The following is a 14,053-nucleotide window of genomic DNA, read 5'->3' as shown; positions in this document are numbered from 1 at the left end:
CTGAGATTTTACTCCTAATACTTACTGGTGAAGACATAAATAATATTTTTCTTTTTATTTAATTGTAGTTTTCAGTCAACTATTTAATTATGAAGCTGAATCATCTTTCTTTCTTTCTTTCTTTCTTTCTTTCTTTCTTTCTTTCTTTCTTTCTTTCTTTCTTTCTTTCTTTCTTTCTTTCTTTCTTTCTTTCTATCTTTTTCTTTCTTTCTTTCTCTTTCTCTCTCTCTCTCTCTCTTCCTTTCTTCCTCTCTTCCTCTCTCTCTCTTGCTTTCTCTCTTTCTCTCTCTCTCTCTTTCTCATTTTCCCTCTCTCTCTCTCTTTCTCTCTTTTTCTCTCTTTTTTCTTTCTCTCTTTCTCTCTATCCTCCTTTTTCTTTCTTCTGTTTGTATGCATGTATTTATTTTTCCTAGATGTGATCTTGTGATAATTCAGATGAAATAAGCAATATGAAATAAAATTAAGTTTTTTATGATTAGTAGAATCTGCAGATGGAGAAGAGTACAACCTCATAAAGCTGATTGAATACAGTCCATTATTGATCAGTGTACTGTAAAAAAGTGAGGAAAAAAGGTTAACAGACTCTAGTGGTTATTTATTGTGATAAGTTTGGAGGTGGCTATTACAAAGGAGATGATTTTTATTTTCATTACCATAAAAAATCATAATGCCATTAACTAGATTTCAGTGAAATGTGATTCTGTGCTGGTGAAATGAAAAACCAAACCAAACAAGCACACTAAAATATACTGTGATTATAAGTTCCAATTTTATTTCATTTTCTCCAGGCTGGTCTCAGAGAGAGAATTCAAGGAATAAATGAATGCTGTTAAGAAGACAAAGAAAGAACACAAATAAGTTTCTTGTCAGTTTGACATCATATCTCCTGCTGTAGAATTTTGCATACTACAGTAGTGTTTCTCAAAATACAACCAGATATTCATTAGTATACCATGAGGATAGGTGAGCAAACCCAGGTTTGAGTCAGTCTGTAGCTACATTCAGTGAATAAAAGTGATGGAAGTCTCTGGGTCCTAGAAAGAGGGAGTTGACAGAGACTATTTTTTAAGTCCAGATGAGTATACAAAGATGCAGCATTTCCAGGGGATTTTAGGAAAGTGAAAATTATAAAATATGTCCTTGGATGCATATCATCTATACCCATGAGAAGTGAGGTATGTTAGTAACAAGAATTAGTGTGTAAAGTGTGGAACAGTTGCAAAAACAGATCCAAGATCAAATTAAATCAAAAAGCTTTATAAGATTTATTAGTTTTTCATTTAAACCTATAAAAATTTTCTGTAAAATTTGCCTTTGCTTCTCCTTAAAAGATGCAAGCCATCTATAAGGCAAAAAATTAGGCAAGTATTCATTTAGCAACTGAATTCTGCAACAGGAGGGTTACTGCAGGACTTTCATGCACAGGTCTAGGCCACTCTGCAGCGTAGTTTCCTAACAAACCATTTTTTTTGTCAGCACTTGTACATGGCAAATGAGTTCTTTATCATATAAGAGTTTTCTTATAATTAGGTAGACTTCCATGTTGAATTAAAGGCTTATCTTTTCTATGAGGTGGTGCTGCTAGTGATACAATCACTCTTATTTCATGTCCGAATCTATTCTTTGCAGCTCCATAGACTCCAAATTCATTACCTTACATAAAGACTTTTTTTCCCATTTGACTTTAATTAAGCCCTATCACCATATACTAGTGGAATACTTAGCACTTTGTTTTTCTGTTTCAAAAAACCTTGCTGCCATGTAAGTTTTTCCAAACTTTCATGGCTCTTTGTCTTAAATTTTATTGCTTCCGTAATTGCTCAGAGGAAATAAAACATTTCTTGGCATGAGAGTATCAATTAGGTCTTGGTGTGATGTCTTTTCCAATGAAAAAATATTTCTATGCATGAAATCCAGAGCAATAACAAAATCACTTAAATGTTTGTACAGAGGGCTGTGTAAGGAAGTATTTTGTGTGCACAGGGAATATCAAGCCCAATGTCAAAATACAAATTGGTACACTGAATAAAAGCCATGCCTCGACTATATCAAATCTTTAGGGACAGAAACCCTGTGTTTTCATTAAGAAATAAGATGACCTGTGGAAAAGGATGTCTGTACAATCCTTCTGGGACTAACAGCAACAAAACAAATCAGTTTTTAAAATAGAAAGATCAGACTAAAATGTATTTGCTCACAGACAGAATCTGCAGAGCTGCCAGGCATTTGGGAGATCATTTCCAAATGCTCCTCCAACCCCAGCTGGAAAAAAAACCAAAACATTTTGTGGGTTCATAGAATTGAAAATAAAATTAGCTCCAAAGTGTGCCTGAGGACTGACTACAACACAGACTTCTGTCATGTGGCTATGAAATATGCACTGACTGGTTCTTTCAGGTGACCTCCTGCAGAGTTTGGCACACAGATCCACTCATGGCAAATCCACAGTGACTGCACAAGTAGGCTGTGTGGCAGATCTGTTTCCCCCTCTCTGCAGATTTCTGGGTCTCTTTCCTCTCTCTGCGGCAGAGCAGCCAGAGAAACTGTGTCAAGCCTACGGCATGTAACACGGCTCAGACGGGAAACTCCAGTGGGAGAAGGAGAGATAGTGAGACAATATTTCTTCTAGCCTATGCTTCAATAATTAATAGCAAATAATAGGATTCCAGTCCCTTGCTGTATTTTGATGATGACACTTTCTAGTATGAGCAGAGAACCCAGAGAGGAAGAAAGGGATTTTGCTTTTAGAACAAGTCTGGTGAGTTCACCCTGGCTTGTACTGGGAAATTACATTATCTGTGTGAAATAGAAAGTTGGTCTTTCCTGCTACAGAGACCCATTGTGGGATGTCAGAGAGCCCTGGCATGCAGTTAACTGAATAATACAGTGCCAAAACCCCCCAAACACCTGTGGAAACAGGTGGTGGAGTTAGAGACTTTGAGTTTGAAATAGGCAGCCCCAATAGTAAGTCAATAGTAATAGTTAGCCGGGATATGTGAATAAGAGCTATAACCAATGTAGAATATATGGCTTGCACACTACATTTTTACCTAACTCATTCCTGCCTTTGCATGGTTCAAGTGCATGAGCCTTGCTCATAAAACTTGTTTAAATATGCTTTACAGAAGGCAGACTTAAAGAAGATTAGTCTTTCCCAAACAGAAGCACATCGCTTCACCAGACCTACTAATCTCTACATCCAGCAGCAGCATCATACCGTGAAGACTGAAACCATCTCTCATCCCCTGAGCTGGCCTGGAGATGAGAAGTAGCCTGTCAGGGGTAATAATTTGTTCCATGCTGATGAAGGAAAGGGATTATGTGTCTGTAAAACAGAAGGAAAGGTCTTAAAAATTTTAGGCCTGCAGTGGCAGGAATTTTCTAGAGTTGATCATAGGACAGAGATGGTGAATCGTAGGCAGAGATCATGATTGCTAATGGTGTGCAAGTAGGGCTTGAGATACTTGCTATTTTCTGGCTGCTATGGAACCTCTGCTACTCACACTGTCTGGCAAGCTGTGGCTGGTTATAGGAAGTATTCAAAGCATCAGCTAAAAGATAAGGATATTGCTTAGAGGTTGTAGGGAGCCAAAGGAGATAAAAGAGATTAAAGAAAAAGTGGAGGGAGAAATGGCAGCACAAAGTGTGGAAAAGGTTCATCAATACATCTTAGACTATATAGCACTTTTTACACAAATTGATAGTATTTAAATGTAATATTTAATTATGATAGTTGTAGCCAAAACAGTATCATTGTGGTCTGAATGCTTAGTAGCTTAAAATACATCAGCTTTTCTCCATGTTTTTTCAGTCTGCTTAGAAATCTTATTTCCAGGTATGACAAAAAATTCAGGAACAATTTCTAATAATACTTTAATATTAGAATAATTAAATGGTATATAACATTAATTTATAATAATAGCTTATTTAACATGTCACCAGCTACACTGATCTATAACTACATCTATGCATTTTACGTATATACATAGTGCCAGTGCATTACATGGAATGGTTAAAATAAGACAGCCTTTCAAAATCACATTAAAAATACAACTGGCAACTAACCAACCTGCACATGATGATGTAACTATATCTTCAATAAGTTGTGAAATTTGAGAGAAGTGTACTGGTCTGTTCTTTCCTGGTAAAAGTAGGAATGTTTCTAGTGAAATGAACGATCTTCTCCCTGAACTGTTAAGCTTTGAGCCCTGTGGTGCAGCTTTTTTCTCCCTATGGGTCTTCCGTGTGTGAAGTTAGTGGTAATGTAGAATGACAGAATAATTACTGTTAAAATATCTTTTTCCAAATGGAATGTGATTATGTAATGAATCATCTGTACAGAGAATAAAGTATATTAAAGCACCTCACTTCAGTCAGTTGGAATCCAATTGAGAGCTTAAAGCACCATAAAGTTTACTCTTTTCTCTTTTTTTTTTTTTTTTTCTGTTTTCCCCCATCTTTCTGGGCAAAACTTAACCCCTATTTTCTTTTCCTTTTTAGCTCTAAAGGAGCTTATGTGTCAAATAATCTCATTGAGGAGATAAAAGCAGTTCTCCAAAAGTCTGCATTAGAAGGAGCGGAAGATTCTTCAGTTGCTGATAAAGATGAGATAGGGTCATTTCCTCTGATCATCAGCTATTCTAATTTCTGTTTCGTAGCTGTGACCCAGGTTCATGACTTTAGGGCTTTCTGTCAGCTTCACATCATCACCTGCAATTTGCATAATGTAAAACTACAAGAAAACATGGAGTAGGACAAGCTTAAATTAACCTTGTATAGTCTGAGTTTTACTCTGGTTCATTAATTTCAAGGCACGTGTAGTTCTGATACCAAATGAAACGAGAATGGTTTCAGCTGTACAAATTAACTGTAATAAAAATATGAAAAATTGCAACTTTTGTACTAAATCTGATAAGAATGAGAATGAGATTTGGTTTTTTGTGTTTGTTCCCGTTTCTCATATAAGAAACTTAAATGCTATAATGTAGTCAGTTTTCTGTATTAAGGCATTGTACAAGCAGTGAAAAACTCTCTGAATCTTAAAGCTAAGCTGAGGAGACTATATCTCCATTTGCTAAAATCCAGTCTTTACTATCCCACTTTGATAGTGTGCTTGGTATTATGTTTTTAATGAAATCACATTAACCACTTTATTTTATCAGATAAGAATTCTTCTGTGTTCTTTAAGTTTGCTCTGCTCTAGTAATTAATCTAAATACATTTCATTGCTTCTGAAATATAGCATATGTACATGATCCATGGAAAATTATCCTGGAACAGTATCTTGGTAAATTATAATTCACATACTGCTTTCACCTTTATTGTATTTAAATATTGTCAGGGCTGCTTCAGAGATATTTTAATGAGCAATAAATTCCAGCATGCTAACAATTACTGTGATAACGTCAACACGAGTCACATACAAGGTCTTTAGTCACACCAGTCTGCCATATAAACCAACTCAAGTCACTGTCATTGACAGTCATTGACACCCCATGCTTGGCTGTTCTGGGTTAAGGATATTTATCGATTTAGGTATACAAAATATTTTTTTTTTCTCACTCATGTGTCCTGCTGACACAGCAAAATATTTTAATTACTTAAAATAACCAATCTAGTCTCTCAAGCAATTTTTATACTCCTGTAATTAGTAGTCCTAATACATTTTCAGAAAAACTCATTAAAAAGGAAACAATCAAACAAAAAGGACAAACAAAGCAAGCAAGCAAGTAAACAAACCCTAAAGACATTACATACATGCAAAAGCCTATTTCAAAAAATCAGAAAGTCTCAAGTCTCCCAGAAATATCAACCCAGTAATAATGATGCTGACCCAACTACTCCTTCAGAACTGATTGTTTCCTCCCCTGGACTTCTTTACATTAGTTTCTGGGCTGATTCCTTCTCCATGAAATAGTTAGAAGAGATTTTTGATTGTTTTCCCCTCTTTCTCTGATTCCTCTTGAAATAAATGTTTCAAAATAATATTCCAGCCTAAGGCAAATTCATGGCATGGAAAAACTCAGTACAAAGAAGAAAGATTAGAAAAATTAAAAATAACTTAAAATAGATGTGTTGGCCAACTTTAATAATTATGAAAGGTACTGCCTTATCCATGTATTGATGACTACAAAAAGAAAAAAAAAGAAATCTCCGATTTAAAATAAATGTCCTCTGAAGTAGAAGCACTCATTATGAATAGTAAAATGTTATATTTTGAACTGAAATATAAATGTAAAAAGCACAAACACATCTTGCAATAATGAAATGCTTGCTTTAAAAATACTAAAAAAAATAAAATATCCAAAACTCCAATTAAGCTAATGTATTGCTCTCATACTGTAATGAACAAAGTTTACTAGATTCAACCTGAGGGCACTGTCATGGATACAACATTCATAGAATCACAGAATGGGTCAGATTGGAAGGGACATCAGGGGGTCATTTGGTCCAATACCCCTACTCAGGCAGGGTCATCCTAGAGCACATGGCACAGGATTGTGTCCAGGCAATTCTTGAATTCTCCAGCGAGGGAGACTCCACTACCTCTGTGGACAATCTGTTCCAGTTCTCAGTCACTGCACTACTGGTAAAGTTCTTCCTCATGTTCAGGTGGAGCTTATGATGCTTCAGTATGTGCCCATTGCCTCTTGCCCTATTGCTCTGCACCACTGAGCCCAGCCTGGCTCCCTCCGGGCACCCACCAACCAACTGTGCTAGTTTTGCATTAATTAATATTTAGTAAGAAAGAAGAAATTATTTATAGAAATTATTTTTCTGAGAAAAGCTGTTGAGAACTTTTTTTCTGCTTGAAAAAAATTAATCTAAACCACTACACCTACCTATGTACATTGGTGAGATCTCTCAGCTGTCTCTGCTCAAGACTGAACAGGCCCTCATGAAAGAAATGCTTGTTCCTTAATCATCTTTGTTGCTCTCTGCTGGACCTGGAGCTCCACGTCTCTCTTGTACTGTGGAGCCCAGAACACTGGGCTCTGCATGTGGCCTCTCTAGGGCTAAGTAGAGGTGCAGGATCTCTTCCCTTGATTTGCTGGCAGTCCGGGACCTGCAGTGGTGCATGCTGTTCCTGAAGGACACCTCATGGGAGGCACTCTCACTGGAGAAGTTAATGAAGGACTGTGGCCCTTGGGAAGGGCTCATGTTGGAGAAGTTTGTGCAGGACTTTTTCCCATGGGAGGGAACCCCACACTGGGGCAGGGGAAGAACTTCTCTCCTTGAGGAGAAAACAGTGGCAGAAACGTCATCTTCTGTGATGAGCTGACCATTCCCTGTCTCCCTGCACCCCTGGCAGGAAAGCAGGTAGAGCCCAGGAAGGATGGTGTGCAGAAGGTGTTTTTAAGATTTTTTTTTTTTTATTTCTCATTATCCTGCTCTGATTTTAAATAGTAATAAATTAAAATTAGTTTCCCCAAATCATGCCTGTTTCACCTGTGACAGTAATGAATGATCTCTCTTCCCTTAACTCATGAGATTTTCATTATATTTTCTCCTCCCATCCAGTTGTGAAGAAGTGAGAGAGTGGCTTTTGAGCATATCCAGGCATCCAGCCCAGATCAAACCACATACATGGTTGCAACCTGACTTGTTGCCTGCTTCTTTCTTACCAGGTACTGAACTCCTCAGTCTCATGGGCTCTACAGCCAAGGCTGCCATGAGCCCTCTACAGCTGTCCCTAACCTTCACCTTGTTTCCAACAAGGCCTTCCTATTTCGTTATTACAACAGGCAGTGTACCATTCCTTGTGGGATCCTCCTTCCTCAGGATTTCATCCTGATGATGAAATTATCATCAATGCTTTCCAGGAACCTCCTGAATTTTTTGTGCTTTGCCGTGTTGCTTCTCTAGTAGATGTCAGGATAGTTAAATTCCCCCAAAAGAGTGCTTGTGGCTTTGAGGCTGCTTTGAGCTGTCTATAGAATGTCTTACCCACTTCCTCCTCCTGATCAGGTAGTCTGTAGCAAACATTCACAACTGTGTCATCCTTATTGGTCTACCTTTTTACCTTCAGGTAACTCAGGGCTACATCTCCAATGAGGGTCAGGAGTGGTCTTGACCTGCAGACCTTGGTCATTAACAATTACTCAGTTGTCATTTCTATTCCTGGTTCTATCAGTCTGGCAGTTCTCCTCTCTTTACTTCTTCTGCTATAACCTGTGACTGTCTCAAATGGGCTTCTGACTTACCACTTAAAAGAGAGATTAAGACATTTCTGAAATGTTTGATATTTGCCTTTAGCAGAATGAGTCATAAAAAAAAATTTCAGTTCGAAAGAATAATGCTGCAGAGAGATGCTTTAGCTCAATCTAATAGTAAGGAAATTGCTCCCACTGTAGATTCTTTGTCTTAGGACTTCCTTTCCTGTTAATTACCAAAGGCTAGATGCCCTGAAAATTTGGCTAGTTTAAGGAAAGACTTAAATAAAAGAGACAGAATTCTCAGAATTTAAGATAGTGTATAGTGTAGGGACTTGGGATTTTCTTCAACTTCCATCATGTCTAGTTTAGGAATGTCAAGAATAAATGTGTTGCAAACATAATGATTGGGAACTCCTACTGCAAGGTATTTAGAAAGAGCACTTGTTTTTAGAAAGAAGCACATGTGGCTTATTTTGCTACTGATAAAAGGAACACTGAATAACCAATGTGTATTTTCCCTTTTCTATTCCAGTGTCTGTTTCACTGGGAATAACACTTCTAGAGGATGATGATTCCTCTCTAATATCAGAAATTTATTCTTACTGGTTTATGGACCATGTGGTTTCCCATTTATCCAGGTTGAGACATATTACTGATGTCACTGCTATTTCAGAGTATCAGGATGAGAGTGACAGAAACACACCACATTCCTACCAAACCTTCCCAAAACCAAAATTGCATCTTCTGGAAGATGCTGATGGTGATGTCTGTCTTGATAGTAATAATGCATGTTGTGCTGGAGAACAACCTTTGCAGTTGATTAAATGTCTCAGTTTCACAAAGGCCATTTATTGTTTTGTCTATTTCAGTACCATAGAAACTCTCCTTTAAATAGAAGAAATGTAATTTCTGGAAAATGTCACCCTAAAACCTCCAGTCATGAAACAGAAAAACTTGACAGGAAACAGATTTTTTTCCCTGTTTTTTTTTTTGGTTTTTTTTGGTTTTTTTTTTTTTTTATTTCCCTCCTGGATGGCAGATTTCAATACTTTGCGTCGATATTTTAGATTACCCTCCTTTCAAAAGTTAGAAAATATAACTGGACAGAGAAAGTTGAGAGTGATAGCTACAATGAATTTTAACCTATTCAGTTTTTCAATCTGTTTGGATTTTTGCTGCCTTAGAGACAGCCTATGCTTTTGTTGTGCAGGAAAGGATTTAAATATTATTGAAAACCCATTAGTAACAGTTAGAAAGTCTTTTCAGAGTCATAAAAATTTGGATGGATGTAAATGGAGTAAATTTTCAGTGCAGTGTGTGTGGACTAAAATCCAAATTGGGTGATTTTAATAAATAATACTGATAGCAACCATTGCTGAATGTAGGCATATGTTGCACATACTGTTGTTACCAGAAGAAAAAAAATCTTCAGTCATAAAATTGTATATAAACTTAGAAAATTAGAGACAATTCATTCCACATTTTGCTTTTGTTGGTTTGGCTGGTTTTCTTCACTTATACCAAGTTCAAATACCTTTTTCTCAAGATTATTATGTTTCTGAATGATACGTATCCTCAAATGTGGAATATAAATGTCCCAGTGTGGATGCCTGACTATATATGACATAGCCATGGTTTTTTGTGCTAAATGTAGCTGTAGCAAAAGTTCTGGTTTTAATCTTCATTACAGTGGCAGATATTTTATAGCTACCTTAATGTACCTGCTTTCTATAAGTGATCTGAATGTATGTCTGAGTTGGAAAGGCACCAGTGGAACGCTAGACTCCCTAATTTGGGAAAAAGCTCTACATCTCAAGGAACATTTCATTATCCTTCCATTCCTCAAAGACTTCCATACAACTACTTTACATGGTGTAGAGAAGTCAATGTAATAGACATACTTACTTTTTAGTGAAGACATTTTTCAATATTAATGCAACTGGACACAAGTAAAAATAAATCAAATAGTTTTAATGACAGAAGGCACAAAAAGGTGAAGCTCAACATCTAACAGCACTAGATATTTTATATTGCTTACTCGGTGCTATAAGTGACTTGAGCTTAAAATTTGCAGTATTTAGACACATGAAAGCAGGTCGTGAGAAGAATACAGTCCTGATTTTCAGCATTATAGTTATGAATTGTGGTCTGCTATGGCAGTCAGAATTTTTTTCTTTTTTTTTTAAATTTGCATAACACAAAAGATTGAAGAAAGAAAACAACTGCCCCAAAACCTGCAGCTGTCATCCTTTGTTCCATGTCTAATAGATAAATGGTCTGGTTAGGTTCCAGTGTATTTCAGGAGAGATGTCTGGTTCAAATATCTGTTGTGCATTTCAAGGTGCCACAGTGGACATGACTATTTATGTGTACCTGGAATAAAGAAAACAATTAAAGCCACCCCAAACACTACAAGAAATGCACACAATTAGTCTTAATGAAAAAAATTCCAAAATGATACCAGGGAAAGAATCACATTTTTCCTTTCATCTATCTGTAGATAGATGTACCTTTCATATCTATCTGTCTGTTAGATGTTCCTCTACTAAATCAAAATACTACATTAATCTCCTTATATGTATTAAAGTATTAAGAAATCTATCATGATCACTGCAAGCTATTAAAAATTCTAAGCATATGATGTTGACTAGCTTAGAACCTTCATCTTGGATATACACAAACACATGGCATATTAATTCAGCAAAGTCCACTGCAATTAGGTTTATGCTCTAAAAAGGGGGATTTCATGCCATAGAGGTAAACCAGATAAGCAAATATTACACATTAAAAGCAGAAGTTTTATAAAGGTTTGGCCTATATTCACATTGTATGATACAGAGAAGTAGCTTATGCAACTTTTTATAGTTACAATAATTTTTTTTTCTGATACCATCCTTTAAAGTTGGTTTTGTTCATCTTCGTTCTTTATCCGCAGGATGAAAGGAAAAGCCACAAGACTTTGCAGAATCTCCTCTACTTCCTTCTGCTCTACAAGAAGAAAATAATTCAGGTTAGAAGTGTGTGGCTCTTCTTTTGTATGAAGATTTTAAATACACCACACAAAGAAGAGAAAATATCGTGGAAGTCTATTTTCCAAGAGTGTCCTGGCTATTAAGAGAAGCAGTCAGATTGTAAAGATGACTGAATGTTCTTCAAGATGACTTTAAGTGTCAGATGGTTGTGTCCTAGGATTTTTTTTCACCAATCCCTACATTTATACCATGTTCTGTAAATCTAAACCAGACAAAATAAACATTTTCATCATATTCTTTTACACTACTTGGATGGATCCTGCATAGTCACATGGCCTGATAAATTATGTTCCGGGCAGCCAGGTGAGACTACATCAGGGGCAAAGAATGGGCAGGTAATGGTAATTAAGTAATTAAGCATTAAACATTGTGACTTTCTGATAAAATACTGAAAGTTAGGTTATGACTTCTAAGTAGTAATATGCAAACTTCAAGGAAACCATCAGCAGTGCAGCCATCTTAGCTGCCAGACAAAACATAGATCTTCCTTTAACAATTCAGTAGGTAAAGTGTTACAGTTTCCACTTCAATTAAATAAAAAATGGACTCAGAATCTTTCTTTCATGGCATATACAAAAGCTTTCAAATGCATGCTACTGTATGTGTGAATTTATCATCCCTGCTGGAATAACTTCACTTTGTGTAACTAATTGAATATTTATAGGAAGAGAAAGTGCAAAAATAACTCTCTGTGACAGCTGTAGTGACGTTTTTGCAAGGTGCCTTTTACTGAACCACCTAGGATTAGGGTTACACCTAAGGTTAGGGTGTAAACCACAAAGCCCAGAGCTCCAGGGACTGTGCAGCTACAAGTGATCTGCCAAACTGAATAGAAAACTGCCACAAAATAGCTCCCTCTATAATTGTTGCTTGGCACCAGACTCATCCCAAGGCTCTTTTCAGTTTTCCATGTAGGTTAGAGTTACACCTATGGTTAGGGTTCAGAAAACTACAAATCCCAGAACTCCAAGCACACTACAGCTACAAAAGGCATGCCAAGGGGAACAAAAATCTGTCATAACATGGCTGCTTCCATAAATTTCTTCTTGGTGCCAGACTCAACCCATGGTGCCTTTTACTGCTCCACCTAGGCTTTGGCTTAGGGTTAAGTGGGAGAAGAAGACCTTAGTTGTCTTACTTAAGCAAAGCACATTTTGGTTAGGTCACCTACAGAATAAGCAAGTATTCTCTACTTGAGATATACTACTTTGGGGCTGACTCCTCGTAAACTACTCTAAATTGATCTTGTTTTCTCAGTCTAGAAAGATAAAGGAGTAGGCATTTTTTAAACTTTTACATGAAGTGAGACAATTGTCATTTGAATTTTATGCAATGTGTTAAATTTTCCATAGACTATTTTACTGCAGTTAAAAAATAGATACAGAGGTGTTATGAATATTATGAATGTTGACCTGTGTAGTCATATCTCTATTAGCATTTCTATTCAGCTATTAAATTATAAAGAATTGTAAAAGTAGAAAGAAAGTAAAGCAGTAAAATTTCAGCTAATATACAACAGGCAGAACTGTGTTTAATTCTAATGCTGACGATGAGTCTGAAAAAGGGCACTGACAGACTATATAATTACAGTCTTTGACAGAATACTTTTTTCAGTTTCTGAATCTGAATATAATGACACTTTTCAGTTCTCAGAACTAGAAGACTGAGGATGAGTCAGAAGAGCAAGCAGTAGCTTCCATTAAATGTCCCAGAGGAAAAAAAGTAAAAGGAAATGGAATTTAGAAAGAGGAGACACAACACCAGAAACAACAGAGTCACTATAGCACCATCAAAAAGGATGGAAAAACTTTAAAAGTTTCTATATTGAGGTTCGTTTGTTAACTGTCACTCTCTGCTGGAAATCTTGTGTGAATAGATATTGTTTTGATATTTCAAAATTTCTGTTCCTTGTCTTAGCAGACCCCACATCTGCAGAGATATATGAAAAGAGGGAAAAATATGTTTGAAAATCAATTAGTAAATAATTTTCCAACGTTATATAAATCCCTTGAAACAGGTTTGGCTTTAAGTATGGAGTGATTTTTTTTTTTTTTAAGTGGCATATTATTTTTTCCAATTTATCTCAAATAGTGCAGCATCAGTAGTAACACATATTCAGCAACATTGAGGTTAACTTAACTTTATCAAGGTTCTTCACAGCACCATAGGTGGACTGATTCCACCATCTGAGTTAACATGTTGATACTTTCATGTATCTCTGCATAGACTTCAAAACAGTATTTGAGAATTACAACAGGTTTGACAATATTCTTTAGCTCGATATTAGATATGTATGTCAGGGGTGCCTTTTCCAGATCATCCTGCCTATCGCAGATAACAAGGTGTAAAATGGAATAAAGTCCCATCACAAAAGAGGATTTTTTTCATTAGGTAGCCAAGAGAGGTCTGAGCTTAAAAACTCTGAGCTTAAAAGATGTATCAGGAAATGACCTGTGGATACAAGATATACATAAACACACTCACAATATCAAACTCCAGTCTGTTGGGCTGACTAGTATACTGCTGTGTTCTGCAGAATGATGTTGGTTTCATCACAAGCTTTCTAAACCAAAATATCAGTGTATTACAATATGTCAGAATTTCTCAGTGAGAGCTTTCTGAGAAAAGAGCACTCAGAGCTAATAAATGCTCTAAGTGCTATTTCTTGCAACATGTAAAGCAGTCCTAGCTGAGGCTGAGGCACTGATTTGAAAAAAACTATTTGTAAAATAGAATCTGCATGAAAGAAGTTATATTTTCAGTTCAAGCAAAAGGTGGGAAGAAGTGCAAAGAAATGGATTGATTTTCTAATTCTCATTACCAAGATTTTTTGGAGAAAGAATTTTGAACTCATGTGTGGTACTC

This window comes from Pseudopodoces humilis, chromosome 2 (assembly GCF_049639895.1).
Source record: "Pseudopodoces humilis isolate 2021_Gansu_Grassland_sample_001 chromosome 2, ASM4963989v1, whole genome shotgun sequence".
NCBI classification, from domain to species: domain Eukaryota; kingdom Metazoa; phylum Chordata; class Aves; order Passeriformes; family Paridae; genus Pseudopodoces; species Pseudopodoces humilis.
Note: the sequence above shows the minus strand (reverse complement) of the source record.